This window comes from Cynocephalus volans, chromosome X (genome assembly GCF_027409185.1).
Source record: "Cynocephalus volans isolate mCynVol1 chromosome X, mCynVol1.pri, whole genome shotgun sequence".
Classification (NCBI taxonomy): Eukaryota; Metazoa; Chordata; class Mammalia; order Dermoptera; family Cynocephalidae; genus Cynocephalus; species Cynocephalus volans.
Genome location: NC_084478.1, coordinates 170070609 through 170084214, shown reverse-complemented (window position 1 = coordinate 170084214; position 13606 = coordinate 170070609).

Here is a 13606-nt window from a genome sequence, read left to right as displayed (position 1 = left end):
ACATCGGATGGTCTCTCTGAGGAAATGACCTGAAGGATACAGTAGGTACAGTTGGGAACAGTGTGTGGGAGTGGGGAAGAGAGAGAGAGAGACAGACAGACAGACGGACAGACAGACAGACGGACAGAGAGAAACAGACACACACAGAGAGGTCCGATTGCTCAGCTTGGTTTACCTTCCCAAGGATGAGAGAGTGTTCGTTTCCTTAATTGTCACTGAAATACAGGGAACAGAGGAGCACTATAGGGGCCACCACAGGGACGCCACCACTCAGTCCAGACTATGGGAAATGCTACAGGAGGAATGACAGATGTTTTTTAAACAAAATAAAAGGCAAGGGGGAAAAAGGAAAGGGGAACCTATTATAAATCTAAAAACACTTAAGAGACATATCAACCCAATGCAATGTGCAGATACTGTGTGGGTCCTGATTCAGAAAAATATTTCAGTGACAATTAACGAAATGAACACTTACTGGGTATATGATGACAGGAAGGGGTCTGTGTTAATATTTTATATGGGAAAGTGTTATTTTCATTATATTCCTTCAAAAGAAACTCATTTTCTCTTCGAGATACAAACTGTATTATTTCTGGATAAAATCATGTGATGCCTTATAAAGTGAGTTGTGAGAACAGTCCCAGTATTTCTATTCTCTGTAAGAGTTTGTATAATGTTAGGATCTTTTGCCCTTTGAATGCTTGGTAGAATTGTTTGTGCTTAATGGATTTCATCCAGGTGAGGGAAGATTTAAAACTGCTGGTTTCATTTCCTCCAAGTACATAGGTGTATTCAAGTTTCACATTTCTTGAGGCAGTTATATTTCCTCGCACAATGTCTGGTTAAACACTACCGCCTCGGCCCCTCAGGGCGGGCGCAGGACAGGGCAGCTGAGGTCAAGGGGATTCAGGGTGAGTACAGACACCACTGAAGACGTTTCACAGTAGACCCGGGAGAGGAGAGTTCCGGAGTCCCCAGGCTGAGGTCAGGCCCTGGCCAGGCCCTGGCACAAGCCTGGCTATGGCTCTCTGGGTGCTCAGGGAGAACAGGGTCCCGAGAGAATGTAGAGTCTGACTCCCGAGACGTCTGGAGGGGGACACTGTGGCCCAGCTTGGCACAGCCACAGTGTCAGTGCAGCTTCAGATTCATCACCCACCCCAACTGCTACTGGTACCAAGGCTCCCTTCTCAGGATGGGTGGGGTTGGCTATGGCAAGGGTGAGGTGCTAGAGGCTGGGCCAAGGCTGGCAATGTCATAAAGGGGTCAGGACAGGTGGCAGGTCCCAGAGCAACTCAAGGAGGGGAACGTGGGTGAGGCTGGCAACATCCCACGGGGGACACGTGTTTACAGATGAGACCGAGGTGGAGTTAAATTTAATAAATAGGCGGTTGGGGGTATAAATAGCAAGACAGGCAGGGGCGATCCCAAAACTTGGGCACAAGGGCAGGAAGGTGGGGGTATTGCTGCTGCTGAGGCGGGGGGCTTGGTCCTGTCCCCACTCCTCCTGCAGGGCCCACAGCAAGGCACTAATGAAGGGGGCCCAGGTAGGTGGGGGCATCTTGGCCTGGTGACCTTCCCCATGACACCTGGTCCAGGGTTCAGCCCGGGGACCCAGGCTGGTGCCAGCTGCTCCCCTTAACGGGAGGACGGCTCAGGACGGAGAAGCCCCCTCCTCACCGACTCTGCCACCCTTATCTGTTGCTGGACATGAGGCTGATGAAATGTTCCAGCTTCTGGCACAACTTATGCTTCCGACAAGAGGCATCTCGGTCCAGGGTGGTAAGAATCTGGGGGAGGGCCGTCCCCTGGAGCTGGGCTCTTCCCTCCCGCACGCTCCGGCCCACCCCTCCTCCCGGCAGCTCACGGCTCAAACCTCTCACCTCCCAACACACCCCCAGCTTCTCCACCCCAAGTCCTCCTACAACTACACAGCGTTCTCTGCCTCCTCTCCAGAGCTAGAGCGCGGCCCCACCCAACAGTGGCCTAGACTCGCTGTCCCCGACTCCCCCCTTCCCATTGTATCCTAAACCAGTGATCTCAGCTTTCACTCCAAGAAGCTAGCAAAAACAGCAAATTAGTACGATAAACAGGAGGACAGAATAAATAAAATATCAGAAATCAGTGAAACATGTAAAAGGAACTTTGTGACAATAAATTCAGCAACTTAGACGTAATGGATGATTTCCTTGAAAGACACATATTACTAAAGCTGACACAAGAAGGAGAAAAAAAGAATACCTGTGGAGCCCTATATCAAGTAAAGAAAATGCATCCAAAATTAAAACCCTCCCTCCCTACAATGAAAACTCCAGGCCATGTGCTGTATTTATTTCCACCAAACATTTAAGGAAGAAATTGTGCAAGCCTCACACTTTTCTTTTCAGAAAACAGAGGGATAGGAACAATATTACCATGAAACACATCTAGACAGAACTATCAACAAGAAGATACCCACAGACCAACATCCCCTTACAAGGATGGTGTAAAAATAATTAACAAAGAGAACACCAGGAAAGCATATTCAACAATATATTAAGTCTTGCACACCATGATCAAGTATGGCTTATCCTAGAAATGCAAGATTGGTCTACCATATGAAATCAATCAATATAATGCACCATATTAACAGAATAAAGGAGACAATTCATGTGATCTACTCAAGAGTTACAAAAAACCTCATTTGACAGTATTCAGTAAATGATATAAAATGAAATCTCAGCAAACTGGGAATAGAAGGAACTTCATCAACCCGTAAAGGGTTTTCATGAAAAAATTATAACCAGCATCATCCCTAATGGTCAAATTTTTCCCCTAAGATCAGAAAAAAGGCATGTGTTTCCACTCTCACTCCTTCTCTTCAACAGTGCACTAGAGGTCATAGTCATTGAGGTCAGGCAAGGAGAAAAGGGGCACATACATTTGAAATGACGAATGGAGTTCTCTAAAAAAATTAAAAATAAAATAAAAAGAGGAGAAAAAGAAACAAAGAAAAAAAAGAATTGAGTTCTCTTACTTGCATAGAACATGACCATGTGCATGAAAAAATCCTAAGGAAGCTACCAAAAACTACTAAAATTAATAGGTGAGTTTAGCAAGGCCTCAATATACAAGATTAATAAAACATTTATCACATATATGAGGGTACTTCAAAAAGTTCATGGAAAGGTAGAATTAAAATAAGATATGAATGATTCCTTGAACATTTGGAAGACCCCTCATAGACCAACAATGGTTAATTGAAGAACAAAATTTTTAAATATTATTTACAATAGCAGCAAAAATTAAATAACTAGAAACAAATTTAAGAAAAAATTTTCAAGACATGAAAACAATGGGAGAGATAGACTTTAGGACTTCTAGTCAAGATGGCAGAATAGACAGTCCCCAGCGTCACTCTCTCCCACAAATCAAACAATTTTCAACAATAAAAATGGAACATCAGCCAAGCTGGGACCGCTGGAGCTCAGGGGAAGAGGAGGAGAGACCTACGGAGTTCATTAAGGTGGGAGAAGCCATGATGAGACAAAGAAAAAACTTCTCTGAGTGTTTTAAGCCATGGCCACTTTAAAGATTGAACTGCTGAGCACATGGAGCAAGAGCCGGCAGAAGCAGCAGCTGTGCCCTTCAGATGGAGTGACTTGGAGGTGGCAGGCGAGAAGAGGGCCTTGCTGGCCTGCAGGACAGCAAGGCCACTAATAGGATTCCCGTGGACCCATGCAGGAGAGAGGAGTCAGAGCAGCTGAAAAGGGGAGCCATTCAGAGGCTGGTGAGTCATCGCAAGGGACCGGCTCAGGGCCCATCCCATGGGAATTGTTTAGAGCATGGGTGGTGGGGGAGACGGGCCCACCGAGAGAACACTGGGACACAGCAAGGACAGCTGATCCATCCCGCAATCAGTGCAGGAGCACTCAGAGGAGACTGGTCCAAAATACAGAATTGCATGGGGTGCAGTTTGATGAAAAGATTCAGGCCCAGATCAGAGTTTCTACACAACCCAGATCCACCAGGTCTCTGGAGAGCTGGAAGTACCTATAAGGTCAACCATTAAACCCTGAGCTGCACAAAAAGCCTTCCCTACGGAAACAGCAGCAAAGCGGCAATTTAGCTCAACCACACAGCTCAAGTACTGGTTCCCACAGGAAGTTCTCCCATTGTAGAAGTAAGCAAAGGACAAAAATTAGTTCTGGCCCAGGCACAGCACCAGTGCCTCCAGGTGCCAGGGGATGTGAGGCATGAAGCCAGGGATGGACCCTCACCCACAACCAGGCACACTGACAGCTCCTTGGTGCCCCATTGGGGGCCTGAGGCATGGGGCCAGGAACTGGACCCCCCTGTCCATGACCAGGCACACTCCAGTGCCAAGGAGCATGCCAAAAACATCACCTCCGTGTGGGTGGCCCACCACAGCCACCACAGTGGCCACGGCTGCTGTAAAGGTGGCTGGAAGTCAGAGCCATGACATGGATGGTCCGCCAGCCACTGGAGTGCATTGACATGGGGAGAGTCACCAGCACAGACCAGGAAAAGGAAGAGGATGTCTCTCTCTACAAAGCCCATTCCAGAGTGACAAAAGAGGCATCTGCTCTGTGATAGTTTTGGGGGACCTGAGCACACCTCTCACCACTACACAGATCATCTGGGCAGCAGGTCAACAGAGTGACCATTGCTCTTTCAGACAGAGAGAAGAACGCCAGGATAATTAGAGGGGGAGAGGGGAGAGGGAGAGGGGGATAGGAGAGATTGGACAAGGGGCATAAAGAATAAGTACAATTTGAAACAATATACGTACCAGTCATATTGATCTGATGAACACATTCAGCATTGAATCCCAGAGATATGTATGGTCAATTATGATTCAATAAGAAAAATAAATAAATAAACATATAAATAAAATATTATGTTTACATATGAAAATTAGGGTCTTCAAAAAGTTCACGGAAATGCATATTGTGAAAAAAATTCGCCTGGATTTGAAATTGTTATTTCACCAAAATAAACTTGTACTGACTTGTTATAACACGTGTGAATAGCGTCTCGTTTGAGGCACTAAGAAGGACAAGACATCAGCTTGAGGAGAGCCCTTATCAGAGCAGCACGGGCCACAGTGTCCTTCTCCAAATGTCTCTGGAGTCAGATCCCACGTTCTCTTGGGACCCTGTTCTCCCTGAGCACCCAGAGAGCCATAGCCAGGCTTGTGCCAGGGCCTGGCCGGGGCCTGACCTCAGCCTGGGGACTCCGGAACTCTCCTCTCCCGGGTCTACTGTGAAACGTCTTCAGTGGTGTCTGTACTCGCCCTGAACCCCCTTGACCTCAGCTGCCCTGTCCTGCGCCCGCCCTGAGGGGCCGAGATGGCAGTGCCTTCCTGCTTCATGTCTTCTGCCTCCTCTGAGGAATCCAGCCCCGCCTCGTGGCTCTGGACCCCCCAAGTGTCTTCTCTTTTGCTGCATGAGTTTTCTTTGTCTCTGTAATGTTTTTTCCTACTTAAATGCTCAGAAAGTGGAGTCTGTGTGGTGCTTTGTCTTTGGAGCCCAACTCATTGCAGGGTACCTGAGGATTTGAGGAGGTCCAGGCCATGGTCAATCCATCAGCAGCTCATGGTGGCTCTACTTTCAAGAAATATTCAGAATCTGCTCCCTTCTCCCCACCTCCACTGCCCCCACGCTGATCTAAGGCGCCAGTTTCCCCGCTCCTGCCCTTGCACCATTCAGCCTAGTCTCAGGATGGGAGGCAAAGAGACCCTGTTAGAAAACAAGGTGGGTTACCATCGCACAGTGTTAAACCCTCTGGTGCTTTCAATTCACTCAACTCCTTCAAACCTGGCAACTTCTTACTGTCCTGGTTGTGTGTCCATGGTAATGCACCTCCCAACCTTATATCCCAATCTGATAAAGCAGGGAGACAAAGAGAAGCCAGGACAGGCCAGGAGTGCTCTGGGCCACGAGAACAGTATTTAAAGAGACCCGGGTGAGAGAGAGCTCATGGGCTGATTAGTAGCAAGTTTGTCTGGAGCTGCTCTGCACCAGTCAGGCACTGTTCTAGGAGATGCAGGGGTGAGAAGTAATGCAAGGAGCACGGGAGACGGGATGCGATCTAAAATAGGGTGGCTAGGAAAGCCTCCCTGAGGGGGTAATATTTGAGAAAGACGTGAAGGAAGTCAGGAAGTGAGCCACGTGGAACCCGGGCTAAGAGTTTCAGACAGGAAAGAGCCAGTAGGAAGGCCCTGAGGCAGGAGCGGGCCTGATGTGTTTGAGAAAGCAGGAGGCGGTCAATGTGGCTGGATCAGAGCGTGCAAGGGGGAGAGCGGGAGGCGATGAGGCCAGAGAGGAAATGGGCCAGCTAACACTGAACTTCATAGGCCACTCACTGTAAGGGCTTTGGCTTTGAGCCTGAGTGAGAGGGAGCCCACTGGAGGGTTGTGAACAGAGCAGTGACACAACCTGACTTGGGTTTTAAGGCAGCCCGGCAGCCCAGCAGCGTCAAAACTCCATTTGTGAGTCCGAGGTGGCTGACGGATTCTGGCCTTTGCCGGGTGACAAAGGACAACCAGACTGAAGCCCAGTCCCTAAACCCAGAAAAAACCGTGAATATCTCCAGAGGGTATCCCTCAAGTGTTCGGCAGACCACTGAAGAGCACACGCATGTGAGGAAACTATCCCGGGCTTGGGAAAGGATCACTAGAAAGGATGAAAGGTAACTATGCTCAGTGTTCAAGGAGGGTGAGGAAGAGCACTTGTCCCCACCTCAGGAATGAAAACAATCTCCTAATTCAGTAGATGTCTGGTAGGACACTCAGAAGAATCGTGTCTCAGTAGTGTGGAAAAATTAATCCTACACCATGAGCTGCTGTGGTCCCACTGAGCAGATCTTAAAAGCAAGCATGTAAAGAATCAAACTGTTTCCACGTAATTTGATGGCAAATTAAAGAACAGAACTCATGAATATGTTTAGATATACAAAAATATACAGCACCCACCCAAGGTAAAATACACGATGTCTGTTATGCAATGGAAAATCACACAGTGTGCAAATATTCAGCATACCCAAGCTACAGTGAGAGAAGTCAATCATTAAATCAGGCATCCAGACTGGAAAGGAAGAAGCAAAACTCTTTATCTGCAGACGTCACTGTCCGTGGAGAAAATACAATGGAATCTGTAAAAGTGTGACTTGAACTAGATAAGTGAGTTTAGCAAGGGTGCAGGATATTTTAAGAGACCTAACTGCCCTTACCCAATCATTTACCCAATCGTCCCAGCACTTTCCTTCACTGATCCGAAATAAGGCAAGTGACCCACAAAATTCCTATTCTAGTGTTTCTGTGTTGTTTTCTCTTTTTATGCAAAATAAGGATTTATTTCGGCAGAAGCTTAACCCAATGTTGACATGGATGTCGGGAAACCAGAATTGTGGTGGGAGGCCACACCTTCTGGGGAGTCATTGTGTACTGCAGATCACAAACACTAAGTTTTTAGAGGATTTTAGAAAGACCAAAAACTCATACGTTAATTGAAAAACTTCAGGGAAAAGGTAATGTGAAACTTACAAAGTAAGTTCTACCTTCATGTCACTGTTATACCTTTGCTATATACATACAACTGCAAAGCTAAGAACGGAGTCCAAAATGTTGACAGCAGGCAGGACACAGTAAACTTCCATTTTCTTTCATTGCCTAAATTGCCTTCAAGTACGTTGCGCTACTTGAGTATGTGAATTCCAGAACTTCCCCTCCAACCCGAGGACAAAAGCTAGAAAATTGGGAGCTGCTGGAGCTGAAAAGAAACTCAGACACAGATTCATAGGTCACTTTTATTTTCTACAGTAACAAACATTTACTCATCTCCCTCCTCCAACAACAGGGAAAGAAAACAAGTGGGCCCCGAGCACCCAAGAACCAGTAGAGGCAAAAAATTAGAATTCAAGAGAAAAGTGGCCATGAACGCAGGAATCAAAGCCCTGGGGAAGGAGCGTTGGCTGGCATGAGACACGAGCTTGGGCTTCAGTGCCATTGTTCCCGCAGACATTTAGGGGGAAACTGGGGCCCAAAGGCCTTCATGATCCGCACCACCAAGGAAAGCTGGTCAAGAAAGGAGATTACGGAAGCTTGGAGGACGCTGGGGTCTGGAGCAGTCCATGTACTAAAAGGGAAAGAAAGTGAAAATTAAGTTAACAGCCGGAACTCTTGCCTGTGCCCGGCTCCCCACACCTCTCTTTACACCTAACACTTAGGTGTCTCCATTAAAATGACCCTCCCTCTGAACACCTGACCACCGGTCCCCACACCTCCCCACCCCGGCCCCTTGTAGAACTGACACAACCAGGACGCTGCCATCCACTGTGCCCTCCTGATAAAGGGCCTGAAGCTGGGATTTGTCATAAACCGTCAGGGATCGGCGGGCGACCTCCGCCTCATAGGCAGACAGGAAAGGGACCCTGAGGGTGCTGCAGGAGAAACGGTTAAGGCCCCATCCACTAAGGACTCTGCATGTGCCTCGGGCCTCCTTGACCCTCTCGGCCCACCATAGTCCCAGACAGCTCCCTGCACACTCGGGACCGGCCCATCTCCCCGAGTATGTCCTCGGTCTAACCCTGCAGCCGTCCATGTCCCCCACTGGCCTTTGCCTTCCAAGTGTCCCTGCTCCCTGCCTTGCTCCCCTTTCTGCAACACCCCACCGTGCTCAGTCCACCCTTTATGCCTCCCCACTTTCCCCTGCCGTCCCCGGCCGTAATGGGCTCCCCGTTAAGGATACAATTCATGGAGCTGGGTTCCTGGCCATCCAGCTGCAGGTGCGTGATTTCCACCTCGCCGTCCTTCAGGCGGGGCCTGCGGGATATCGAGGATGCCTGGAAGGCCGACGACTGCCATGCCCGCACCACAGACAGCTCCCGGGCCACCCTGGCCGTCAGGGCCGCCGGGGCTCCCCTTTCCATCAGGGCTTCTGAAGTCACCCGGGCCTTCTGCCCCACCAGCCGCACCCCCTGCCCCGTCGTCTGCGGCCTGCATGGCTGCTCCACCCGCCGCCTTCCCCGAGTGCTGCTGACGGAATTGGGCTTCCGCACAGAGCTCCGCCCCTTGCCCACAATGCACCGCAGGAGGAGCACTGCGCCTGCGCACACAGGCCGCCCGCCCGTGAGGCACCAGGCCTGCGCTGTGTTCCTGCCGAGCCCGACCTACTGCCCACGGGCCCCTGGGAGACCCCGTGGGCCCTGGAGAGATGGAGGCTCCTGGGAGGCCCTGCCCCTTGGCGCCTGCTGCGACCCGGGCTCCCCAGAGCATCCCTGCAAAGAGGCCCGAAGTTAGGCCTCCTAGAACGTGCTGACTTCCCACCACACCGGCCGTGAGGCTGTGCCGAGGCCGGCCTGGACTACCTCACATAGCACCAACCGGCCCTGAATTCCTCTTCCCTGTACGTCAGGTCGAGGGCCCCCGTGCCTTCCTGCTGCCAGTCCAGGGGGAACCTGGACGACGTGCAGACCACACAGCATCTTAGGGAGGTGCAGACTAGGGGGGTTGGGACGCCCCACGATGACAAGAAGGGACGAGGCACAGCTGAGCTGGGGATAGGACCTGCCGAACACAGCAGGCTCGCTAGGGCTCAGTGCCCAGTGGCTGCGTACGACAAGCGGTGACAGCAGAAGCTGCCAGGGACTGGCTCTCCAATGCTGAGGGACAGCCGAAGGGGCTTGGGCTGGATAGTGTAGGCAGTGGGGAGCCAGTGCAAGTTCATGGCCTGAAAGGAAGGACTCACGGCAAAGGTCACGTCAGAGCCCTTTCTGTGTGTAGGTAGTTTGTCCTTTACTCTCTCAGTGCCAGGACACACGCCATGGCATAGTATTTGCACCACACACAGATACAATAGCCCTAAAGATCCCAAAGAGTACAGATGTCAGTCAAATGTGGTAAAATAATTAGAAAACCATCAGGTTTTATATTTATCACCTTTTTAGTGCAATGTAGTTGCTAGTGTATGCAATTAAAGTTTTAGTAAGGACAGCAATGAATAACCAGCTCTCAGATTTCTGACATTTTCCCAGTCAGCTCTCGGGAACCCCATGTGACCCAGCTCTAGCTCACCAACGCTCATCAGTGCCTGTCTCTTACTCGCGGCCCTCTAGGCAGCCCTTCTACTAAATGCTGTTCAGTTAAAGCTGTTAGAATGTGCCATCTGTTTCCTGCTGTGCCCTGACCAACACTCCAAGGGTAGAGATGCAGAGGCATCTTAGAACCACGTGAGGACACCTTCATGGGTCAGTCAGGGTTTATCTGCAGGTAACTTCAACCACTCTGGCTGTTCTTGTGTAGCGACTTTAACACATGGAACCGATGGCTTCCAAAACCATTTAAAGAGCTGGATGAATCTGATACTATGAAGAGAAAGTACATAGACACAAAAACATGCCTATTCCAGAGAGAAAAACTTGCTGCCCTCTGCAGAATTGAAAGCCCCAATATAATCCACCTTCTCCCAGTCCCTGCTATGGCCTGAATGTTTGTGACACCCAAAAATTTATATGCTGAAACCTAATCACCAATGCGACGGTATTAGAAGGTGGGGCCTTTGGACGGTGATTGGATCATGAGATCAGAGCCCCCGTGGATGCGATTAGTGCCCTTAGAAAGGACAGACTCCATGTGAGAACGCAGCTAGAAGGTGCCATCTGTCCTTACCGGACACTGAATCGGCCACCACATTTATCTTGAATTCCCCAGCCTCCAGAACTGGGTGAAGTAGTTTCTGTTGTTCATGAGCTATCCAGTCTGTGGCATTCGGTTATAGCAGCCCATAAGCCTGACAGTCCCCCTGTAGGGTGATTCCACACATGGGGCTCTACTGTTGGTACGTTGGGTGCTCAGCAGTGGTAATACCCAAATCAGACTCGCTGCAGTCAAGACCATACTGTTGAGACCATGAACAACTTCCGTTCTCCATAGCCCCATTATCATGAGCCCACTCAGCAAGAATCGGGGTGAGTGGGAAAAGTAGGTACCGGACACCCCCAGAGCTGCTCATTGTATCCAGCTGTGTATTGAAAGCCTCCGCCTCTGTGGTGGATGCACCTTGGGAACATTCACACAGGATATGCAGTTCCTCACATTCTGGGCCTAATCTTGGAGGTCTGTTCACATGCCTATTCCCAAGACTGCATTGCGGTCAGTCCTCCAGCCTTGTTCCTTCCTAGTCCTGACCATCTGAACAAACTCTTATACACTTCCCCTTTACTCAAGTACATCAATACTTTCCACCACATCCTTCCCGGGAGAATGAACTAAAAGATGCACTTCTGAAAATGTGCCTTACAGAGAATTATGAAGACGTGAATGGAGCTTAACTGGTTGTTGGAGAGAAATTTAAAGCTTTGAAAGCTTCCAGTAACAAACAAACAATGACTAAAAAGAGAATGACCTAAGCCTCCAAGCCTATAGGTTACAAGAAGATCTGAGTATCGCCACGGAATTAGAAGGAAGAGATATTTAAAAATGAGAATTAAGGAAATTAATAAAGAAATTAGGAAGAAAACTTGAACGGGGTTCACCCGAAACATTTTTACAAAGAGAAAAAATTAAGCCATCCCCTGGAAAGATTGATTTAAAGAGTCAGAAGTTATAATGGAAATGTTAGCAAAGAAAAAATATATAAGTGTACGCATAGCAGAGATTTTAAAATGATAAGGTAAATTTATTGCACTAAATTATATAAGTGTTTAAACAGACATTGTGCGAGGAAATATAACTGCCTCAAGAAATGTGAAACTTGAATACACCTATGTACTTGGAGGAAATGAAACCAGCAGTTTTAAATCTTCCCTCACCTGGATGAAATCCATTAAGCACAAACAATTCTACCAAGCATTCAAAGGGCAAAAGATCCTAACATTATACAAACTCTTACAGAGAATAGAAATACTGGGACTGTTCTCACAACTCACTTTATAAGGCATCACATGATTTTATCCAGAAATAATACAGTTTGTATCTCGAAGAGAAAATGAGTTTCTTTTGAAGGAATATAATGAAAATAACACTTTCCCATATAAAATATTAACACAGACCCCTTCCTGTCATCATATACCCAGTAAGTGTTCATTTCGTTAATTGTCACTGAAATATTTTTCTGAATCAGGACCCACACAGTATCTGCACATTGCATTGGGTTGATATGTCTCTTAAGTGTTTTTAGATTTATAATAGGTTCCCCTTTCCTTTTTCCCCCTTGCCTTTTATTTTGTTTAAAAAACATCTGTCATTCCTCCTGTAGCATTTCCCATAGTCTGGACTGAGTGGTGGCATCCCTGTGGTGGCCCCTATAGTGCTCCTCTGTTCCCTGTATTTCAGTGACAATTAAGGAAACGAACACTCTCTCATCCTTGGGAAGGTAAACCGAGCTGAGCAATCGGACCTCTCTGTGTGTGTCTGTTTCTCTCTGTCCGTCTGTCTGTCTGTCCGTCTGTCTGTCTGTCTCTCTCTCTCTCTTCCCCACTCCCACACACTGTTCCCAACTGTACCTACTGTATCCTTCAGGTCATTTCCTCAGAGAGACCATCCGATGTAAGTTAGCTCGAAGAAGAAAGTTACAAGAATAAAACCAAATGAAGATTTAGAATTTGGTGAAGATTACATTTCAATTCAGTGGGGAAATAGGAATTATTCAATAAATGATGTTGGGACACCTGAATAACCTTTGAGGGTGAGGGGCAACAAAGTTAGATCAATGTCATTTTTCACACCAAAATAAATTCCTAGTGGATTAAAAGTTTAAAGTTTAAAGAAGATGTTATAAGGGACAAATTTTATAATTTTACTGTGGGTAAGGCCTTCCAAAGGACACAAAATCCAGAAGTAATAATAAAAAATAGATCACTTCAATATGTTTAAATTTTTTTAAAAAAATTCTATATAGAAGAGGACCATGAACAAAGATAAAATGAAACAATGAAGACTGAAATTATTTTCCAATTATGACAGATATTTGGTATCTTTAATGTACAAAGAGCACTCACCAATCAGTAAGCAAAATATGACTATCACAATTACAAAAGAGACAAAGGAGACGAGTGGATGGTTTTCATAAGAGGAGATACCACTGGACAAGTGTCAGAGGACTGTTCATCTATATGGGAAATCAAAAAGGAAGTGAAACAGCATTGAGATATGATGTAGGTTAGTGTATTAGTCTGCTTCCGTGGCTTAGACCAAATTACCTGGAAGTGGATAGTTTATAAAGAAAAGTGAAATGTTTTGCTTGCTGTATCTGAGGCTGGGAAATTCAAAGTCCATCTGATGGTGGCGACAGTGACCCAGGGGTCTCCCATTGCAAGATAGTGGAAGCAGAGGGAGCAGAGAAAAACAGACTCTTCTCTTCTTAGAAAGCCTTCAGAACCCCACCCGTGACCACCATTTTTAATCCAATCACCTCTTCAAGGCTCCACCTTTCAATTCCCATAATAGGATTTCCCACCCTCTTAACGGTCACAGTGGGGGCCAAGTTTCTAAGACAGAAAATTTGGGGGACACAATTCAAGCTTCAATGAGTTTTGGGGGGACATAATTCTATCCACTACAGTTAGCATATGGGAAAAGATTTAAAAGATTGGAAATGTTCTGTCTGGG